Source organism: Ranitomeya variabilis, chromosome 2 (genome assembly GCF_051348905.1).
Source record: "Ranitomeya variabilis isolate aRanVar5 chromosome 2, aRanVar5.hap1, whole genome shotgun sequence".
NCBI classification, from domain to species: Eukaryota; Metazoa; Chordata; class Amphibia; order Anura; family Dendrobatidae; genus Ranitomeya; species Ranitomeya variabilis.
This window is the reverse complement of record NC_135233.1, coordinates 95,912,501-95,933,755: the sequence shown is the minus strand read 5'-3', so window position 1 is coordinate 95,933,755 and position 21,255 is coordinate 95,912,501. Positions and strand designations below refer to the sequence as shown.

The 21,255-nt window shown below is 39.2% G+C and overlaps 1 protein-coding gene and 1 long non-coding RNA gene across 7 annotated transcripts in view; one reads left to right on the top strand and one right to left on the bottom strand.

Moving 5' to 3' along the window:
• The window catches only part of LOC143804547 (uncharacterized), a 29,051-nt gene extending 28,239 nt beyond the window's left edge, over positions 1-812 (top strand). For both annotated transcript variants that reach the window (XR_013221052.1, XR_013221051.1), the window contains one exon: positions 679-812. This is a non-coding gene — a long non-coding RNA (uncharacterized LOC143804547). The remainder of the gene's footprint in view (positions 1-678) is intronic.
• BCL11A (BCL11 transcription factor A) overlaps positions 1-21,255 on the bottom strand; it is a 165,281-nt gene that overhangs the window by 134,906 nt on the left and 9,120 nt on the right. The window lies entirely within an intron of this gene.

Below are 21,255 nucleotides of genomic sequence, written 5' to 3'. Positions count from 1 at the left end.
CTACAGCTGTCATATTCAGTAATATAGGGCATCTGTGGCTGGCACAATGATATAGGGAATCTGTGGTCCACAGCTATGGTGAGACCTCTGGGCACACTGCTAGAGATGTCTACAGCTGTCATAGGCAGTAATATAGGGCATCTGTGGCTGTTTTGATACATCTGCAATTTATTCTTTTATGGAGCAAGGTTGTGAGATACTCAAGAAGGTGAACATTAAAGGGGTTTTCTCAACATCATAAAGGGGTAAAATTGCAAAGTGCTTGTAGGAATGAGACACTTTGCAATGTAGTTGTATCAGAGGTGGTCGGTCACCCAGGCGATCAATGCAGCGATTACAAACTCTTTGCTGTAGAGCTTTTCATTACTGCTCTGATCCCGGCTGGATGGTTGGTTCTTAGTACTCCAGTGCTCCATTGATGCTGCAGAAGCAAAGCTCTTCTACTTGCAGCATCGGAGAATGGAAAGTTCTGGCCAGTAGAGCCAGGTCCGAACTGCCAATCAATCCGAAACTCCTAAACAATGATCCCGAGACAACCTCTATAAATGTTTTCTTTGCGTGATTATTAAAAAACAATAGAACTTTCTATGATGTATCAGGTATAGATTTTACAGTCATTGTAAGTTGTTATTTTTACTCTCATTAAAGTGCCAATAGTTTCTTTTGCTCTCATTTCAGTGCCAGTTTGTGGCCTAACTTTCCAACGTCTACACATGTGCCATCAGATAAATAAAAGAGCACGTTCCGGCCTTCCTTAAAACCACTAATGATAATAACATGCCTTTAAAGTAACAAGAATAAATATTCTTTAATAATTGGGATTCAGACTTGTGTGGTTTAATATAAACTGTTCAAGGTGGGTGTTAATGCCCCTGCATCAGTCGTATTCTTTCCTACAGTAATTGGCCATTTACAGCCCTGGTTAAATCTGATTATCTTGTAAATATGGTAGGGAGGAATCCACTGTACACCACTGTATATACATTAGGGGCTCGTTAAGGGATAATAACTAAACGAGGAAAGAATGATACAGTGATCTTAACAAAACAGTAACTTGGGGGACATATTTTGTCTTTTTTATTAGATTTGCCCACATTTAATAGTTAACCTTAAATTGGTTTACATCAATCAAACCTGAAGGCAGTTCTTAAGATGCATTATTAATCCATCCGCAACTGCAGCTCAAAGAGTGGGAATGAATTCATCTATTACAGCTTGTGATCATTAGAGACCTGCAGCATGTTACTTGCCACTTACTGTATTTACCATCATGTTGTTTTTTCAAGAAAGGATTGGAAAAAAGTATTAAAGATAACCCCGATTACAATAGGAGAAAGTATATTCAGCAATGTGACAAATACCGGGGCCTTATAATGTAATCCTCCGGCAAAGACAAGTATTAGGCTGATTAATGGCACCAAACACTGACACTCGCAAAAAATGCCGCAGTCACAAATCTCTGCCTGGAAGAAAAGGTTCTGTAGAGCATGTCAGGTATAGGCACATGCCGCACCTTGGATGAACTGCTATAGACTCGACTTTATAATATCCTGTGCTTAGAAAAGTTTGCGAGTGATGTAAAGTAGTTCAGCAAGAGGAAGAAAGTTATCCAGCTCTGCAGGTTAATCCAACAAGTATAATATTCGCCTTCCTATATATTTCGGGCTATTATGTTTCTCCACGATTCCATATAACTAGGTCTTGGATTACAGAGCTCTTATACAGGCTGATATACTGAGGACAGATATATGGAATCACAGAAATGCAGAGAGTACGGATGGATACAAATGAATGAGACATTTTGGACACATCCTTATGGTGCTAAAGTACATGCACCGCTATATGAATTCTACTCTAAAGCCATTAAACTCCCTTGTTGGTACTTTGCACAGATCTACCACTTATCATTGTATAATGCCATCATTATTTTCTGACAATAAAAGGTCAGTAAACAGACTTCTCTATAATAATTGCAAGGTTTATTATGTATTACAGATGATAGGAGTCAAGATAAATGATCATCGATTAGAATATTTACTTACATTTTACAATTACTTGTATGGGAAGCATACTTGTATTCAATCATGGAGGCCGCAATAGGAAGGGATCATTTACATATATTCCCTCCAATCCTCAATTTTACAAAAGAGAGCCTTGTAAGTAAATTATATACATATATATATATATATATATATATATATATATATATATATATATATACATATCTTTAAACACTGTGCTTGCACATTTAGGGAAAATGTCCGTTCACACTGAAGTTATGATTTCTGTTCATGAGCGGTGTGACAGCTATGTCTTCTCCATTTTCAAATGGATACAAGTAAATCTATTGGGGTTATGGTATAGTTTAATGCACGTGTACATCAGGCTGCAGCCTTATTTTTCCAATCAAAGTACTGGAAGCTTGATGGGATCCTTATAATTATTCAACATTATAGAATATTGTCTTCACACTGTCACTCCTTATTTGCTATGACCGCTACACCATCAAACCTTATGAACTATGAACACCACACCGTCCTCTCCTATGTACTGAGACCTCCTCACTGTCCTTGTAAATTACAAATGTCACATACCCTTAAGAACTGTAACCTTCGTAGCATTCTCCCTTACATATATTGACTGCCAATCTGTCCCCTTATGAACTACAATCAACACACCACCGCTCTTATGAATTATACCAACTACACTGTCCACTCTTATGAACTATGACCCCACACTGTCCACACTTCATGCTCTTTTTAATCCTATATTGTCCCCCTCATGCTGCCCCTCTCCATACTATGCCTCCTCTTCATGCTGTCCCCCTACATTCCCCCTCTTCATACTGTGCCACCTTTTGACACTGTCCGCCCACACTGTCCTCTCTCCAGATTTTGCCTCCTCTCCATACTATGCCCCATTCACCCTCACCACACTGTTCACTCTTCACACTGTCCCCCTCCACAATGACACCCATACTGTGCCTTTACATTATTTTTCACTTTATGCAGACCATTCCCATACTGTGCTCTCCCAATGATTCTTTCTTCAGTATGCTGCCCCCACTGTCCCTTCTTCTTAATACTGCCCCTTTTCCATACAGTGTCCTCCAACTATCCCTCCTCCTGCATACTTCCCCCTCTCCATACAGTGCCCTCACACTATCCCCACTTCTGTATTCTGCCCCCATACTGTTACCTCGCACTATCCTTCTTTCTGTATACTACATTTAAAATTTACTGTGCTCTTGCAGAATACCTCCTTCAATACACCCCACATACAATTACCTCATATTATCCCGCCTTTTGTGTACTGTTTCCCCATACTTTGTCCTCACACTATCCCTCCTTCTCTACACTGCCTCCCCATAGATGCACTCACGCTATCCTTCCTTCTGCATACTGTCTCCCCATAGATGTAGTCACACTATACTTCTTTATATTGCCTTCCTTTACTGTGCCCTCACACTATCCCTCCTTCTGTATACTGCCCATATGTGTGCCATCACACTTTCCTTCTGTATGTTGTCTCGCTATACTGTGCCCTCACACTATCCCTCCTTCTGTATACTGCCCCATATGTGTGCCACCATACTTCCTTTCCTTCTGTATATTGTCTCCCCATACTGTGCCCTCACACTATCCAACCTTTTGTATGCTGCCCTCTGTAGTGTGCCCTAACACTTTCCTTCCTTCCTTTTGTATACTGGCCCCTATATTGTACCCTCGCACTTTCCTTCTTTCTGTATACTGTCCCCTATACTGTGTTTTCACACTATGCTTTGCTCTGCTGACACCTCCATCCCCTCCCCTTAGTAAAAGTTCCTCGAATCTTCAGCTCTACAGAATGCTTACCTTCTCAGACATCTTTGCCACCTCTGTGGTGCTGCAGTGATGTCTGCAGCATGAGCTGACCTCATTGCTCTACAGCAATGTCAGCAGCGTTATCACACCGCTGCCTATCAGGGTGGGGAGCTGATTGTTGCTCCTCTGAGCCCAGAAGTGTCTTAAACACACAAATAAAAATAAATACAAACACCCCCTCTTCAAAAATGCTGGTTTTGTTATTTGGCATGGCTGAAAAGAGCGCAGATAAGAAAAAACCTCTGTCTGCTGGCGCCCACCCCATCTCCCAATCTTGGCGCCTTATCCCCTGAATTTATGGGTGTTTATTGCAAATATGGCTCTAACCCGATTAGTGTTATTTCATTTTATTATAGTATCTCCTAGAAGTAGGGAGCATTTGGCGTGTTTGCACATTATCTGTAGTGTGTTCTTCTGGGGTGTAACTTTTACTAGAAGTCAGGATCTTAGGACCCTCCATCTTCACACTCCGGTGTGATTCTTACATGTAGCATCAAGGCCGTTTATATAATGGCACCTGCCTGCGTGGCCAAATGACTAGTCTCAACTGGTTCTCTGGGAACAAAAAAATAAATATTTTGTTTTCCTTTATGCCTTCAGCCACAAGACCTGAGAGACTATGATGAACAGTCAGCAGGTATAAAAAAAAATATTGAATGCTCCTGGGCTATGACACTTTCTCATCAAAAGCCTGGACTTCATCCAAGTTCATCTGTTAATGGACAGCATCATCCCACCCCCACCCATCTTCTTTCCCTACACGCTCGCCAGATCTCCTTTAACCCTTTCTCTGCCCCAGAGACCTGCTGACTGCAGCAGGCAGAAATGCATTGCATACTTCACTGGGTGTTCAAGGGTTACAATTACCATTGCTCCAGTTACACTTATGCAGAAGAAATTCTCCAGTTCCAGACCTGAATGTTAACTTTTCATTCCATAATATGCAATTGTAAAGGGTTGTTCTGTAATGTATGCCTTAAGACTAAAACTCCATATGGCATGATATTAAATATCAAGGGATTTGTGGCATCTTTTGTTTACAAGGTAGATGGCAAAGAGTGAAGGGTACACTAATGTTGAGGGCATACACTATCTATGTGAGAAACATTGTTGCCATTTAGGAAAGGACATTAAACTGTATATTCATACATGATTCATTGTATTTATCTATCTTTTACATCTTTCTTTATTTCTATCCTATGCCACATTCCTTTCTAGTATATAATCTTCACTTTCATGCCCATGTCATAATGCCCACATAAACAGGTTAAATAATGTTTTCGGTGTCTCGCGCCCCCTTGCATCCCCCCATCAAGCGCCTACAAACTAGACACTGATTATGTCTCTGCTTTCCCCTTGCTATTCAAGATAAACAAAGTGCTTTAAGATCAGGGCACACCCTGGGACCCTTGACAAAGCAATCTATCATTCTGTCTGCTAAACCAGTCTGGCCACACTAAGACTATAGAGGCTGAAGCTCTCGGTGTACAATTTTTCCATTGTGCTGCTGGCCTATTACAACTTACTTCCATTCTTTGCCACTTTCTCCAGAGCAGATGTGATGGACCACTTGGCTTAAGCCCCTCCTAGTCCAGACAGAATTGTTGAAAGAAACCTCGGGAATAAGAAAGTACATGGCCAAGACCTAGACAACACAAAGACGGCGACTCTCAATTTTGTGCTCTCACCTTCACAAATGCTCACTATTTATCACTGCAAGCTTTTCAGTGCCATGCTTCTGTAGAGCAAAGATTGGCGAATGAATGAATGAAGCCACAGAGGAGGCTTTCATGGGTTAGAGCAGGGCATTGTGTTGGCCATGAAAGGATTAACGAGGGTATCTATTAATAGTATTACTTTCATCACCATGTTGTTTTTTTCCCCTCTATTATTATTTAGCAGGGCATCTACAATGCAATCACTATATAGAATGTGAATACCCAACATTTCTAAACCAACAGCCTTCAGGTTTATCGCACACAATAACTGGGTGAACTAAATTTGAAAAAATGACCACTAAACCAGAAGTACCCGATTTACTCAATTTATTATTTACAGTTCTGCAATCTTGGAGCCACTTCGCTATTAGCAAAATGTAGGCAACATGGACATTGGACTTGTGCTCTGTGCCTTATTCCAGCCCTTTAATCACTCATTGAGAGGGGGGAATCCCACTGGAGTGGTTTACGGATTTACACTCAGCGAATGGCAAGAATTCTTTGGCATAAGTGTGTGTTTGTTGATCAAATGTCACATCATGTGCTTGCCTTTATTATGACTTACAAAACCCTTGCTTCAGTCCCAAGGCTTTGCCAAAGACAACACCACAGTGCGATAAGCAAACACATGTATTTATGAATCATGTGAAGTGCTAGCAGCCATTAACGTTTCTCTCCATTTCACATGATATTTCAGAACGCGTTTCATGGGCTCGGTGGAACAACTGAGCTACTTGTGGATATATCAGGCTTATTTGTCAGATTTCATGCTAATTTGGACAGTTCTCTAACATTTCATTGATATTCAAGGAGTGGGTTTCAACAAGGAATAGAGCAGCATCGCTTTACGACACAATTTGTTTTTTTCTTATTATGTTAGATACGCAACGACTGGTTGAAGCAGAAGCAATTATAGGCATATTGTGTACATTTTATCTAGGGATTCTTTATAATGTTTTCAATGGAGGTTCAATGTATAAGAGAGACTGAAATAAAACATACATGTGAAATAGGGCTCATCTTGTAGGCTATGAAGCTTGGTATGAAATCAATATATAAAAAGATCCTTGTATTTACTAAATCCACGTATTAATTGCATATAATCACTCCTGTGGTTTAATCCAAACCAACACCAAATTTTACAAATATACTTTATTTCAAACTAGGCTTGTAGAAAGTTAAGACTTTTACTATATTCTCATACATAAAATGCTTCAATTTTTCCTAGAACAAACACCTACAGCAAACGATGGGGACATAAGAATCTTCTGCTGCTGGCATTTCGGAGGATGATCATGATGCAAGTCATTAGGGTTATTTCTGACATCAAACATTATCACCTATCTGAAGGATAGATAACAACAACAAAGGGTTACACCAATTGGCCCCCAACTAATCCCAAAAACGAGACTCGAAAATGTCCCATCTGAATGAAGTGGTGGCTTTTATTCTCTATCGGACTGCTGGAGATAGCTGAATACAATTGAGTACAGGTGTTAAAAGGTGCAGGTCGCAAGTTTTAATGTTGGGAATAATTTTTATCTTTCCTAAGGGGCTCCCCATTGTTTATGTATGCCAATGACAATACCCTCTCTCTGAGATTCACATTAAAGCCTTCAGTTGAGTTTATTACTTCTCTGTATGGATCAGCTTATGCAAAGTGATCGTCCAAAGTGACTATACATTTCTCAACATAGCTTACCTGCCATAACTGTCGCCTTCCCTTTGCCTCCTGCTGCCTTTGCCAAGACCAGCTTATGTTCCTCCAGCTTCCAAGATGGCTGCTTCAGTGGCATCTAGAGCACAGTGTAATGTCTAAACCCTGTCTCCGCTACCTTTCTTATCCCACAGCACAGGAAAGGCTGTGGGATAAGAGTCGTTTAGACTTACCATTGAACTACCCAGGCCACTGAGACGGCCATCTTGGAAGCAGGAGGAACTTAAGGCTGATCTGAGAGGACAAAGTCAGCTGGAAGCAAATGGAGGACCGGGAAAAATATGTGAAATATATAGTCACTTTTTGGTCACAGGGTTGCTTTCATTGGAAAAAGCTGACAAGAGTCAATGGAGCAGAGTAGCTTTCTTCTTGTACATACTGAGTTTTCATTGCAACATAACATATTTTTATGGCAGCTTCTTGTGGCCTATTGAGAGTGTTTGCATTATTGACTGGAATGCATACAATGTTTTTCTATGGTAAGCTAAATATGGCAGCGTCCATAAACCATGTGCACGCAAGAATGTTGAGAAGGCAGCGTTTCTGCAGAAATTTCTGAAGGCCTTGGTGATATTTTATTCAGTCAGTTAAAATAGGACAAATAACTCCTTCATCGCCAGCCGCATTTTACACATAGCAAACAAAATAGTTGACAAAGGCTGACATAGACGAAGTTTGATCAGGCCCTGCTCGCAGATAATATATACACAGGCCTCTTTGCCGCCATTGTTTATATATGTGCCTATATAGGAGTACAATACAAGTAGTGTTTCAAACTGTCGTCTTACAGGAACCTACTTCTTACCAATTGTCCAAAAGCATTAAAAAAATATATTCGATTTATCTAATGTAGATCTATGGTGAGAAGAGAAACATGTGAGGAGCAGAGAGCAATGTTTAGTAATCCCTTTCCTCTGTTAAGATATAAAACCATACTTGGTAATGTCGTATATACCAGTGTGGCACTGGCCAAAACGGAGAAGGACGTTTAGCCTTTTTATCATTTTGAAATGGTAAACTATCCATTAGATTTCATCATATCTTACTGAAGCAATTACATCAAGAAAATGATAGCGCGTGTGGAATCAATTATGCATGCACTTGGCCAGAGACCAAAGGCTATGGAGTCGGAGAGGGCAGAATCGTTCGACACACACAAATAAAAAGCCCCTAGATCTCACAGATGGACCCCATCAGTTCATCTTACTGCCTAAAAAGTTCATGCACTTAATAATTTATTTGTGTTCTGGATACTGTTTCCAGCTGAATATTAACAACTGTGGCGTGCTTCTACCGCTCTATGGAGCAAAGTCGAAGGGCACTGTCAGGTCTTTCTAAGGTTAGGAGATATTTTTATGTATAGGTGAATATTAAAGTTTTATATATGAGTTTCTTAAGCCTGTGGTATATTCATTTAGCCATCTATAGTCACTTGGTGAAACGACTACAAAAATATAAAGACACCTTATTCTTTTGTGTGTTACATGGATGTTAGTAAAACTATTTACCAAAATTTTCTCCTATTTGAGTGAATGAGATTTTTCAGTTGCTGTTAAATTAAGGGCATAGTAAAGATTCCCTACTGAATAAAGACGCACACAGCACAGTCATGGCTTAATACCAGTTGTACGTAGCCATAATATGACATTTCTAGAAACATATAGAACCTTGCATATGAGAGTTATCTTTATGATGCCTTGTTCCATTGGATGTCCTATCACTTCTGTAATATAGTGTGGAGGCAGTAAATGTGGTTGAGTTGGTACAATCGATTCACACAACCCAAATCAGCCAAATCAGTAACCTCTGGCTGTGGGATGGGAGCCCTGACAACCAACTCCTACCTCCAGGTATCTGAAACTCTACTTTTGATTAGATTACTTACAGTGGATTGCGCCTCTTTAATAACTTCATGACAGGCCAGCTAATCAAAAGAAGAGCCGCAGATGCCTTCAGGTCAGAGGCAGTTCTCAAGGCTTCTGTCCAGCAGACAGAGATTACTAACATGGCCAAAGGAATAAGTCCTGTGAATCGATTTGCATCAACTCTGCCCAATATGGTTAGGAAGCTGCTAACTCAAAAAACGAAATGACTACACATTTCAATCAAACCAGTCATCAATCTGTACACAAGTGTATTGGGATTCCTGCCCCTCATCAGTACAGGGCGGAGTACTGTATCAGTAGCACTTAAAAGACCATTTTATTTATTCTTTGGGAGCTCTAAATTGCACATTTTTTCCAGGGTGTATTTTCTGTAAGTTTCCGTATAATAGGTGAATCTCAGTGTGTCACTAGCCCCCAAGAGCTATGTCTCACGCATTTCGTTCAGCCAAACAGTACCTTGCTCTGCACTGATGAGAGTCAAAAACCCTGGAACAGCTGTCTACAAATGTAGGGTTTGGATACATATCCTAATTTTATTTTACGTCTCTTTTATGGGTCAGACACCTACCAACAGGGTGGCATGATATAGAAGGATCTAGGGAGGCAGTTTTTTTTTCTTCTTATTCAACATGTATTCTTCATTTAGAAAAGTATCTGCTCTGTATAACCTCATGTACCAACAGCATTAGGAAAGCAGATAAAGTAACTTGGGTAAAAGTGAGTTTTAGATAATGATTGGAAGAATACACGTACCTTGCTCATTTTTACAAGTCGAGCCCGGCATCAATCGATGATAGATGTTTCTGTAAGACCAGTTTTTATATCTTGGAATGCTGCAGCCTGGTGGAACAGCACAAGCACTAAAGCATTCCGTCTCACTATTGTCAAATTGCTTGCAGCTTAACCTCCCTGCCTTTTTTGCCAAGATCAATTCAACTGAACCTTTGGGAAAGAAGGAAAAAGGATCTAGATTTTTGAAGGAATGTCTCCCCCAAATGGGAACTGTTTCATTGTACATTCCACAAACTGTACTTAACGTAAATGTAGAAACTGATAAAACATATTTAATTACGGGGAGGTTAGGATCCTAATTCCTCAATTCACTAAAGGAAAGTTGGCAAGGAGATGCATCATTTTGCTGTTTTCTGCCTGAGCATCTGAGGGAGAAAAGCCACTGAGGCAGCTAACACACAAAACATGATCAAAAGTGATTAACAACAGCTTCATATGCAAATTGCATTAATGAAGGAGTGCAAAGTCATCATGTAAATTAAATATGTCAAATCTCTGGGTGAACTTTCACTCACGAGAACAAAAAAAAAAAAACATCTATTTTTTTTTTTACATAATCCATTTCCACAGGATGAAAAATCTTAAGAATCCTGGTGTTATAAACAATTTTCACCTATTTTTTCTCTCCTTCGGCTGCCTGACAGGCCAGGCTGATATGTGCCGAATGCACATGTTAATAAGCCAATCAAAAATGCAAAACAATTCGCAATTACTGCAAGGACCTAATGGTCATTAGAATTTACAACTAGGTAATGAACTAAAGTCTGCCCACACCATGCATATTCATAAAGCAATTTAGCCTTTGAAGATTAAAGCAGTGCTTAAAATTCAAATGAGCTTTAGCAAATTATCAGTAAAATTCATCCAAAAAGCACAGTGCTGCGTGTACCATGATTCCCCCCCACCCAACCTCTTTTTAATGCAAACCCGCAGAGCCGCCTTCATAGAGAGGTGCTCAGGGGTGCAGAAGGCAGCACTGCCCCAGGCCTCACGTGTTTTTTTTATGTGGCCTTACTTTGCCTCATTTCACTTACAGCCCTTCATGTATTTTCCGTGCAAACACAATTAACTCCTTCATTGCTCTGGGGCATATGTATAGTTAAGCTGGTTTGCGATGGATAAAACTTTACTGTGTAGAAGCGAAAAAAATCATTCATTTTTCATATCGTTCTCAAACTTTTACCGTCAAAAGACACCTGATTATTATTTTTATTGTTATCATTATTATTATTGTGACAGCCATAATCAAGTTGGCCCATTTTTCCTTTTTTTTTGTTTCCTGAAGGTTTCTTCGGAAGTTTATTTCAACAACCGGCACAATGGCGAATGTAAAATTCAAGTAAATTAATACATGTCTTTCTCGTCAAATCATACGTGGGAAGAAAATTGTATATAACATCATTCACCCATTGTCTATTCACCTTGTATTCTTTCTATAGATGTAGCTGAGCTCAATGGTGTCGTTTAACTCTTGGGGAACAAATCTGCTTTCAAAAATGCCAGCCATCAACTGTCGTTGAAAAAAAAACACGAAGCCCATTTGGTACCATCTTAGCATAAGTCAACTCAATTCAGCTGGGACTGCTAGGTAATAATATATTTTGGCCAAACATATGCCAAAATGACACCTTTTTGGCATAGCTTTGGTCATTGATGGATATGGCACAACATATACAAGAGTTGTTGCAATGCATATGACAACCATGCACAATTAATCATTAAAATAGGTCTACCAGCAGTCCTATGTAAGACTACAAAATAATGAAGCCAAATAGGAAAATGTTGTATGCATTGACGTCGGTGATATTACTCTGTGGGCTCCTTACATGCAGGGTAGAAGTTAGGTTAAAATAGAACATGAAGTGCAAATGGAATCATAGAATATACAATGTACATGAATTAATTTTTGCACACAAAAAAGCCAATACTTCTAGAAGAGACCAGAAAAAGGCATTGGGACACAATGTTGCATGCACTAGCAGTGCAGGCCATCAATCTTATTTTTGTAGTGAAGGAATAGGGCATTTTTAGGAGAAGTGAAACCTTGGTGATTTCATAGTTACATCTCTAAATATCAGCTGTGATGGCTTTGGACAGTCAAACGCAAACCCATGTCTCGAGCTGCCTTTACAAAACTGAGATTTGCATGTACCAGCTAAGCCATGTGAGACAAAATCAGTTATTAAGGCCGTTAAGTTCTGCTTCATCTTCATTATTTTTGAGGAAGTGGCGCCATCAAATCGAGTTCACACTTTCGAATAGCTAGTAATATCACTGAGCGTTGCTCCTTTGTGCTTTCCTAAAATAAACCCCAAGTTTCATTGATACCTCCTCTAACGTTCATTGAGGGGGGATTTACGTTTTGCCCAAATTTTCAGCAACGAAAAGGAAGATGCTTTGAATGTTTCACTTTTTACGTCTTGAGTATTCCTCGCGAGTGATCGCTCATTGCATTGCATGGGTAGCCTCGCCTCAGGTGATTTCACTTCACTAAAATCAAGAGGCAACTAAAACATTTACTAAAAGTTAAATGGTATAATTAAAACAGCAAGCTAAACAGCCCATAAGTATAATAACACAAGACTTGGCCTGCCCCTAAAGGGTCTTGCAACATAATTATACAACTAATTAGACTGCTTGCCAGGGACCCAATCCTCCGCATTAATAGTTGTGTTGGTTCCTACGCCATATCCATCTTATGTTTTATTATTACCTATACATGCAGCTAAATACATCAATAAATTGTTCTGAGGATCCAAGAATATATCCCTACAACCAATGTAATTTCCTTTCCAGGAGAAATGTCTGGGGAGTACGGTGGCAAAGTGGTCACAACTGCAGCCTTGCCGTCCTGGGTTCAAATCCCACCAAGGACAACATCTGCAAAGGAGTTTGTATGTTCGCCTTTTATTTGCGTTTCCCCCGGGTGCCCCAAAGACATACTGATAGGAAATTTAGATTGTGAGCCTCAATGGGGACTGTGATGTTAGTGTCTATAAAGTGCTATGTAATTAATGGCGCTAAATAAATAAATGCTTAAAAATGAAGTTTTACGACTTAGGGCTCATTCATCATTGCTCTTTTACTTTTTTTCTGGAGTGAAAATCATTCTAAGGTTACGTCCACACTGTATTTTCAGTTCGAGGGTTGACTTCACACGGACAATGATATTCAGTTGGGCTGTCCAGCTGGCACTTTTTTTTAACATGGACTCAATGAACACTCTATGGGTGCGAAAAGCAATAAAACACATCTTAGGGCATCCAGTTTTTACTGACTTATTGCCATTATCAACATAGCAAACTGATTTTGGTCTTGGAAATTGTATTCATTGCTGATGTTTAAAAACATATACCATATGGATACTATACAGATTGCATCCAGAAAAATCAACGTTTTTTTTTTTCTGGATGAAAATCAGACAATTTTTTATACACTCATGTGAACTAGCCTACTAGTGATTAATTTTTGGATTCTGCATTATTACTTAAATTGATAAGTTAACTGTTTTTTGGGGGGGAGAATGGAGGGTCATTATAAGAGTAGTAGGATTATTCAGCCATATTTGTCTTTTGATATGGAAGCAATCGGTCGTCAGAAGTTCCATACTCGCTAGTTATCTAACTCCTTCTAAAATGTTATCCAGATGTTTTAGCCTAATTCATCATTTGTGGTGACTTTTTTTGAAATGTCATAACATTTTAACGCAATTGTACTCCAGTATCCTAATGGAGGGCAAAATCTACTTATTATCTATTTTATTTTTTTGCACAGTTGAACACCAATGTGCCATGTTTTAAAGCTTATTGAAATGATTGTGTGACTCTTTTCTTTAGAAAGACAGAAAAGAGCAAAGATCTCTGAAATCGTGAAGATTTGTGTGCTCACTTTGATGAATTTGGTGCAAACTTTTCCACTGCGAAAAGACAGACAAGACAAAAAATGACAAAGAAAAATGCAAATGATGATATATGGGCCTCCATATCTTCTAACCTGTCAAGTGATTTTATGTGAAGTAGAGATGGCAAACTCAGAGCAGTGATCCCTACGGTTCAATATTATTTCTTTGTATGTTTCAGTATAGATGGATTGATAATATGAGACACTTTCTCATAGTTTTGTGACATATTCAATATATTAATAATATTCGACCACATGTGGTAATTGTTAATGTTATGATCTTGGGGCCATCAGTGAAAGATTACAGATGGCCGTGGTACTGAAAGGCCAAAGATGACCAATGAAGAGGCTTAATAATATTCTTTCTATTGACTTGAATAACACTTGTATATGGGCAAATCTTGATAAAAAAATTCCTATTACACACATACTTTAATCGGGGTTTAGTTGTAACCTACTGGTTAATAACGTTGATATATTTGACCATCTTTGAAGAGTTAACAACGTCTCTCATCAGGTTCTCTCTCATTGCCAGGTTGTCTTTCTTAGACTTTGCGTAGTTTCTATACTGTTATTTCCAGGCGTATACCTATACCACAAGGCCTGAATATGGGATCACAGCCTTTCGACTCTTCTTTCCTTTGCTCAACGACTATGGTTGGATAAAAGAGTACAGAGACATTGCTCCACAGTGTGAGCTGCAGGATTCTCTAATCACACTCAGTGGCAGGTAGTTGTACTCATTAGTGGCCTCGCATTAGAATTTTACACTTACACATCACAGCGTCTCCTTCACTTTTGATTTGTTTGATACCGAATTCCCTGAAGTCACGTATGAGACTCATCGTTAGAACAACGTGATCCAGACTAAACGGCATTATGTGTCTAATTTTTGCTACTGATATAGAGGGGATGAGTTTGTCACTGGGCACATATCACTATGGAGCAAAAGGCAGAAATTGAACAGTAGCTCCGCTAGATCTGTAGAGTCTTGACACCCATTGACGGATGAATATTTTCAACACATATGTTGTCTTAGTGATTTACCGGTAAGGGAGAATTAGTATGTTGAGATGGAAAGTTCTTCACCATCGGGAAAAGACTCCAAATCTTGTAATATCAGAGAATAAGAAGAAGAATGTGAATTTACAACAAATTGCAGCCGAGGAAAGTACAAAGCATTCTTGTCGCGACTTCCTCAATAAAGTGAGAAAATCTCTCCCTTGTGCAACCACTATTTTTTAGCAATTTACACTCAAATTAAACCAATTTAGTATATTAGCATGGGGAAGATGAGACGTTCCACAGACGGCCGCGCCATTAGGAGCTTTCAATGACCAATTTTATTTGAAATCAAATAAGCACCAACAAAAAAAAAAATTCCTCCAGACATCTTTGTCAGCCATAGGTCTACATTACATACAATCCCTCCCAGTGGCAAAGTTATTATACAAGGCAGTCAAGCCCAGCCATAGTTTACATGGACTCTATCAGAGCCAAGACAAAAGACTACAGGCAGACAATAGCTTGCAATGCAAATGCATAAAAAAAGGGGCCACAATTCTTAACCTGCCAAAAACGTTTTCCGTTTGCAACGTCTGCAGAAAACTAAAGCAGTCTTACCAGGGGAGACGAAGAAAGAAAAATGTCACAAAGGGAGGTTGAAATATTTCTAAAAATTAAGCAATTAACTTTTCGGCAGAATTCAGCAAGCGATCGTGATAGACTGTTCTGCATAAAAAGCAGGAGTCGTGATCCTCGATCTCAGACCCGCGGCCGGCACAAAGGAGGCAGCCTCTGCACAATGCCTGCTGTCAGCAAGTGAATTATTTTTATACAGGAATTTTTATCTCTATTGTACAAACAAGTATGTGCCTGCGCTGACTTGTTAAGCAATCCACTTGTATGTAGAATAAGAAATGCCTTTTTTTTCTTTCCCCGCTGCTACTCGTCACACAGCCCTAACATCACAAGACAACACATTCTTTGAAGACCCTGATTTTCCTTTTCTAATCAGTCGGGTTTTAAGAATCCATATTTTATCAGAATCTTTTTTTTTCTTTAATCTATTCATTCATTTAAAAAAATATTCAAAACAAATGAAAATTTATTTATTTTTTTCAGTTTCTAACAACCGACATGTTGTTTTTTTATGTGTTTTTCTGCTACCTATGCGTAACATTTCTACTAAAATGCATGCAATGTCAAAAATGGAAAATTACCTTCGGCATAAAAGTAACGTTGGAGGTAAATAACCCTATTTCTGTCAGTTTTATTAACTGCGTGGCCTGGGGTCTGTTGTCTCTATCTAGAGGTAACAAATGCAATTGTCAAAAAAGCAATACACGCATTCTATAGACAGTGGCATTTGTGGCCTACAATAGGCTCTTAAATAAACGACAGACTAAAGCGGCCATTCTGTAATATATTAGTTCAGTATCCATAGAACATCAATAATAAAGCATGATGCATGGGAGCAGGGAAATATCAACATGTATCTTGTCAGCAGTCACAGGGTACATGCAGGTATATGACAAAAAGGGGGGTATGTTCTTACACCGACACGACAGTTATGGTAACTCAGGGTTAGAGGATGAGACATGGTAGTTTCAAGCACACCTCTTCTTGTCTACACATCTGTGCAGGGGAATTTTTTTTTTTGGGTGGGGGGAGTTGTTAAAACTAGATTCTGAAATTTGCTCAGGGTGAGCCAAAAGTCAAGGCAGAACACCAACTGCTGTTTCACATTTTACAACCTCAGCCACAGAAGCTCAATAAAATTCTCTTGTATTCCGCACCGCGGGGTTGCAAAACTTCATCTTTAAGTTTGTTAAAGACTCTTTGGGTCAGATACAGCAGTTGGTTATTTAGCGCAAGCCATTACAATACGCGATCTGTACTTTTACATGGGACTGCAGGAAAACCTTCTAGATGCTTAGCAGGGAATAATAATGCTCAAGTAAATGATATGTTCTGCTCTTATGTATTTCACATTATTTAAGACGATTTTTTTTATTTTCGACACCATGCATGCTCAGGATGTTATGGCCTCTGATGTTTTTTTGTAATCTAGACTAAGCCAGTGCAATTCTGCATATGGCTTTGTCCTTATTAAAATATTCAACAGCATTGTCTAAAATGCTGTCCAAGGTCTGGTTCAAAAACACCATATGCAGCTCTGTGATTGACAAGCATTTGTCCACCTAACACCCTGGAGCACCCTAACCACAAACAGGTTTCCATTATGGCCCAATGTGGATTCACGAGAGCATAAGAAACTGTAAAAACACTGTCAACGCTCTTTTAACTAAGCAAACTGGGAAAGGGTGAATGTGTTCAAGTGTGTTTTATTATAAGCATGCCTCTTTCTTCTTTGTACACTCTGTTAATTTGGTCCATCTGCCAACGAAGATGTTGTGCCTGCAAAATGGGCATACTGCTAAAAACTCCTTCCCACCATTAAACAAAGGAAATGAAGGCTTCTAATGAAAACACCAACCTTTCCGTGTCGGAGAAGGGAGGGGTGGGCATAAGATGAGTTTAGTGAAAAATTGTAGAAGTGTTAAGAGCAGCCATTATTCCACAAGGGTTAATAGGAACACCGATGCCAACATTGTACCGGTAGGTTATTGCACTGTTGTGCGCTACTAGTATATTGCACTTTCAGTTGATCATTTTAGAAACCGTTAACTTAATTTTCGCATTAAAAACAAAAACTTAAGAAAAGCGCTTTAGAAAAAAAGAAAATGTAACAGCACAGACTGGCACAGATGTAGCAAGAAAAGACATATTGAGCATTTTAACAGCGCTGTCACTCGCACTAGGCTAAGCATTGTACAATTCCCTGGACTGACTGCACATTATAATTTCAGCTTGTAGCTGTGTACAGCTCTATTACAGAGGAAGGTGAGCATTAAGATTCTGCCGCTGCGTCTGCCAGGAAATTTGCATGCACTGATCTAAACTTGCACCTAAAGGTTTCTCGAAGGTGCTATAACCTAGCTAATATTTCATACACAAATCAAGAGTCCACGCCGCAGGAAGGCGTCCTGACCTTAACACACCTGCAACTTTTTTCCCGTTCAAGTCCAGCTCAGAGTCACTTGGGAAAAGACAAGAAAGCCTAATGGAAAGATTCAATAATTCTCCATCCCTTGATGAACAGTAAAAACCTTTTCCAAATTGCGCTCGCAATGTTTATTGGGTCTAGCCAAGATGGGAAGCGAGATCATTGACGAAAAGTCACATCAATCTAGGTGACTAAAGTCATTCTTCAAAGTCATAAACGCACACTTTTCTGCCCATGCCAGTGCAAACATGGGCATCTTTGATGGCTTGAAGTTGCTCGGTTATCGTTCTGAGCCGAGTTGGCCATTTAACATATTGCGATGTATCAGTGGATTCACAAGGAAGAGCTTTATCTTATCTCCCAACGCTCTACATAGTACCAAAGAGTTAAATGACAAATTCAGCTCTGATAATATCTGTGCATGTCTGAAAATAGCAAAAACACCTAATAATCTGCATCAGTTACATAAACACAGAATACACAAGAAAGACGATTGTTTACTACGAAAATGTATAAATTCATCATTTTATGTACAGATCTGAAACCAAAAAAATTGAAGCAAGGCCAATCTCACGAGAAAATCAGGCTGAAATGTAACAGTAATTCTGCGGCCAAGGTAGAAAAATACGATAGTAATAACATATCTGTGTATCAGGTGTATGCATGGGTGTGAATAAAAGGGGATCAGACCCCGTTATCTAATCACATAACTGCCAGCATACCCATGGCACACACACAACCTCTAGCAGCAGAAAGCAAATAAAGATGCTTACTGATTAGATCTCATAGTAAGGGATGGCAAGATGCCAGGCAATGTCCAGCTTGATGCTAAGCGTCTTTTATTGCACAAAGCTGGTACCGCGGCATACAAATGCCAACTACATTGCTGGCAAAACGGTGTCTAATTCAATATGAAAGGAGCCATTGCTTCTGTAATCAGCTACTTCGGCATCTCCAAAGGGCACCTCCATTATTACAGTTTTTACATAATAAAGGCATGATGCAAGCGTAGTCGCTGAGCGTAGAGATTATCGATCGAACAACGCACATCAATTCTGTTTACTGCTGGTGAATGGAAAATCTTCATTCTAGCACCGGTCTACCTGATTATGCCGTCTTCATCTTATAAGTGTGATCATCGTCTCTGTAGTGACAGTCCCTCCCATAGTAAAACATTATGGCTCTACAATACACAGTTCGCAGCTTGTATGAACGTGAAAGGTAATCGATACTGTAGGTACACGGCACTACAACAGCAGGCAGTTCTCCCATATAGCCTATAGGTGATGAAACATGGACATTTCTTCCATTCACTCATTCGCGCAAAGTATCCGATTCAATTTGTATTGTGCTAGAATTCATTTCACCTAATTAGCGAATGTAGCAATTATAACCCAATATATCCCTTATACAAGCAGAAAGCCAGCGCATCCTAATTACTTTACAGCCACATGCAGATAAATATTCTATATAGCTTCAGCCCAGCAACGATGATATCATTTACCCAATACATCAAATATTCCAATAATACAAGCCAGACTACAGAAGCCTTGTGTGCAGTGTATAAATGCTATCCTCATGGTACAAGTTCCTGTGTATACAATTGCATCTCTCCTACATCAAAGTTCATAGACTTTCCACGTCATATTTACAACTCAGCGGGGCCTCCATAATGACCACATGTTAATTAAATCAATTCAGACCATAGATGTAGAGGGTTTTTTCCCTTGCAGAGATAAATGAAGCATTTATGGCTGGGTGCCAGATCAGAGGAAGCGCTATTTTGTGCAATTTCGAAAGAGACACAAAAAATCCGACTTCTGTAAATTGTGTATTTTTTTCTTTGCTTTGACTAAAATGTGTCCTGTTGTGATGGTAGAATCAAAGATTACTAGAAAGAGTCCGCACCGTCAGGTAGTGATCCATCACTACATCCAGTATTGTAATAGATAACTCTACTATAAAGTTGACATTTTACGTATTCTTATGTTACTAATCTCATGAAACTACGGAAGATTATCCAACTATACCCTTTGGATGAGTTTCAAGAAAATGTTACAAAAAGATAGAGCATATGTTTATAAGATGTCTCATACTTTGGAAAAGACTTCATGTCTCACCAAAACCAGGATGGTGGTCTTCATAGGTTCATGTAGAACTATGACCGACCATTATAATGATGATGATGCTGATCCAATTTATTATCTAGGGGGTCACCTCTCATTCTCAAAGTGCTCATGTCGTAAAATTATTTGACTTGTAACTTTGGACAAAGCCTTGGACCTTTGAGAAACAATCTCAGTCTTAGGCAAAGTATGAAATGGCTGATGTATGTTTCAACAGCGGCTTATGGATGTTTAATTAGGATATTATTTTCATCTGTAACTTTATATATATATATATATATATATATATATATATGTTACTTATTGGTAGCAGTTCTATACAACACGTATGACAAAGCCTAAATAGATGCTGCACGTTCTACTTGGGAGATGTCCTCCTGTAGAAGGGATGTGTTCAGCAGAGATTGAATTTTGTATCTGATAGTACAATTTGACTTCTGTTTCCACTCCGAGCATAAGGATTACACAGAACATCATCTAATGAATTACAACATGTTCCAAAAATGCTTGTTAAAGGATATCTGAAGATGTAAAAATCCCAGAAGGAAGTTGCTTTGCGAATGTATGAGCCCAAGTCTCTGGATTAAACCTATAAATGGATCAAAGCCTGGAGATGCTCAGATTCTGGAAGTAACAGGAATAGAGGAACCTTATTTATAAGATGCTATCTGGGCTAAGGTGAACACACAGTTCCTTAAAGGAGTTCTCCCAAAAGACTGTTTAGTTACAGTAGCCGCGAAATGAACATATGGAGTTTATCAATAGAGTGACCTATTTGGGACAATGGCAAGCAGTCTGCTTTTAATTCCTTCTTGACAGATACTGTGTTTTGTCTTTTAAACAGAGCTCTCCGACATGTAAATATGATGTTACATCACTCCAGCCCTTACTCCATATTTGGCCATTTAGAATGACTTTGGATCTCTGAAGGCTACAGATCCCTTCCACCAATCCCGGCTTCATTAATCACCAGATACTATTCTGCTGTTATTCCCTCATATGAAAGACAGCAATTGGAAATGGTCACTAGGCCCTGCAGACGGGAGAAATAAAATTAACCCTGCGTGGGCCAAACCGAGCAAAATGCGTTTTCCATGAGCCTTAGATACAGAGGTAGCAAAGGTGAAAATGTCATTAAAACTTTTTGGAACTGCATTTTTTGTTCTTTGTCATAATCTAATATC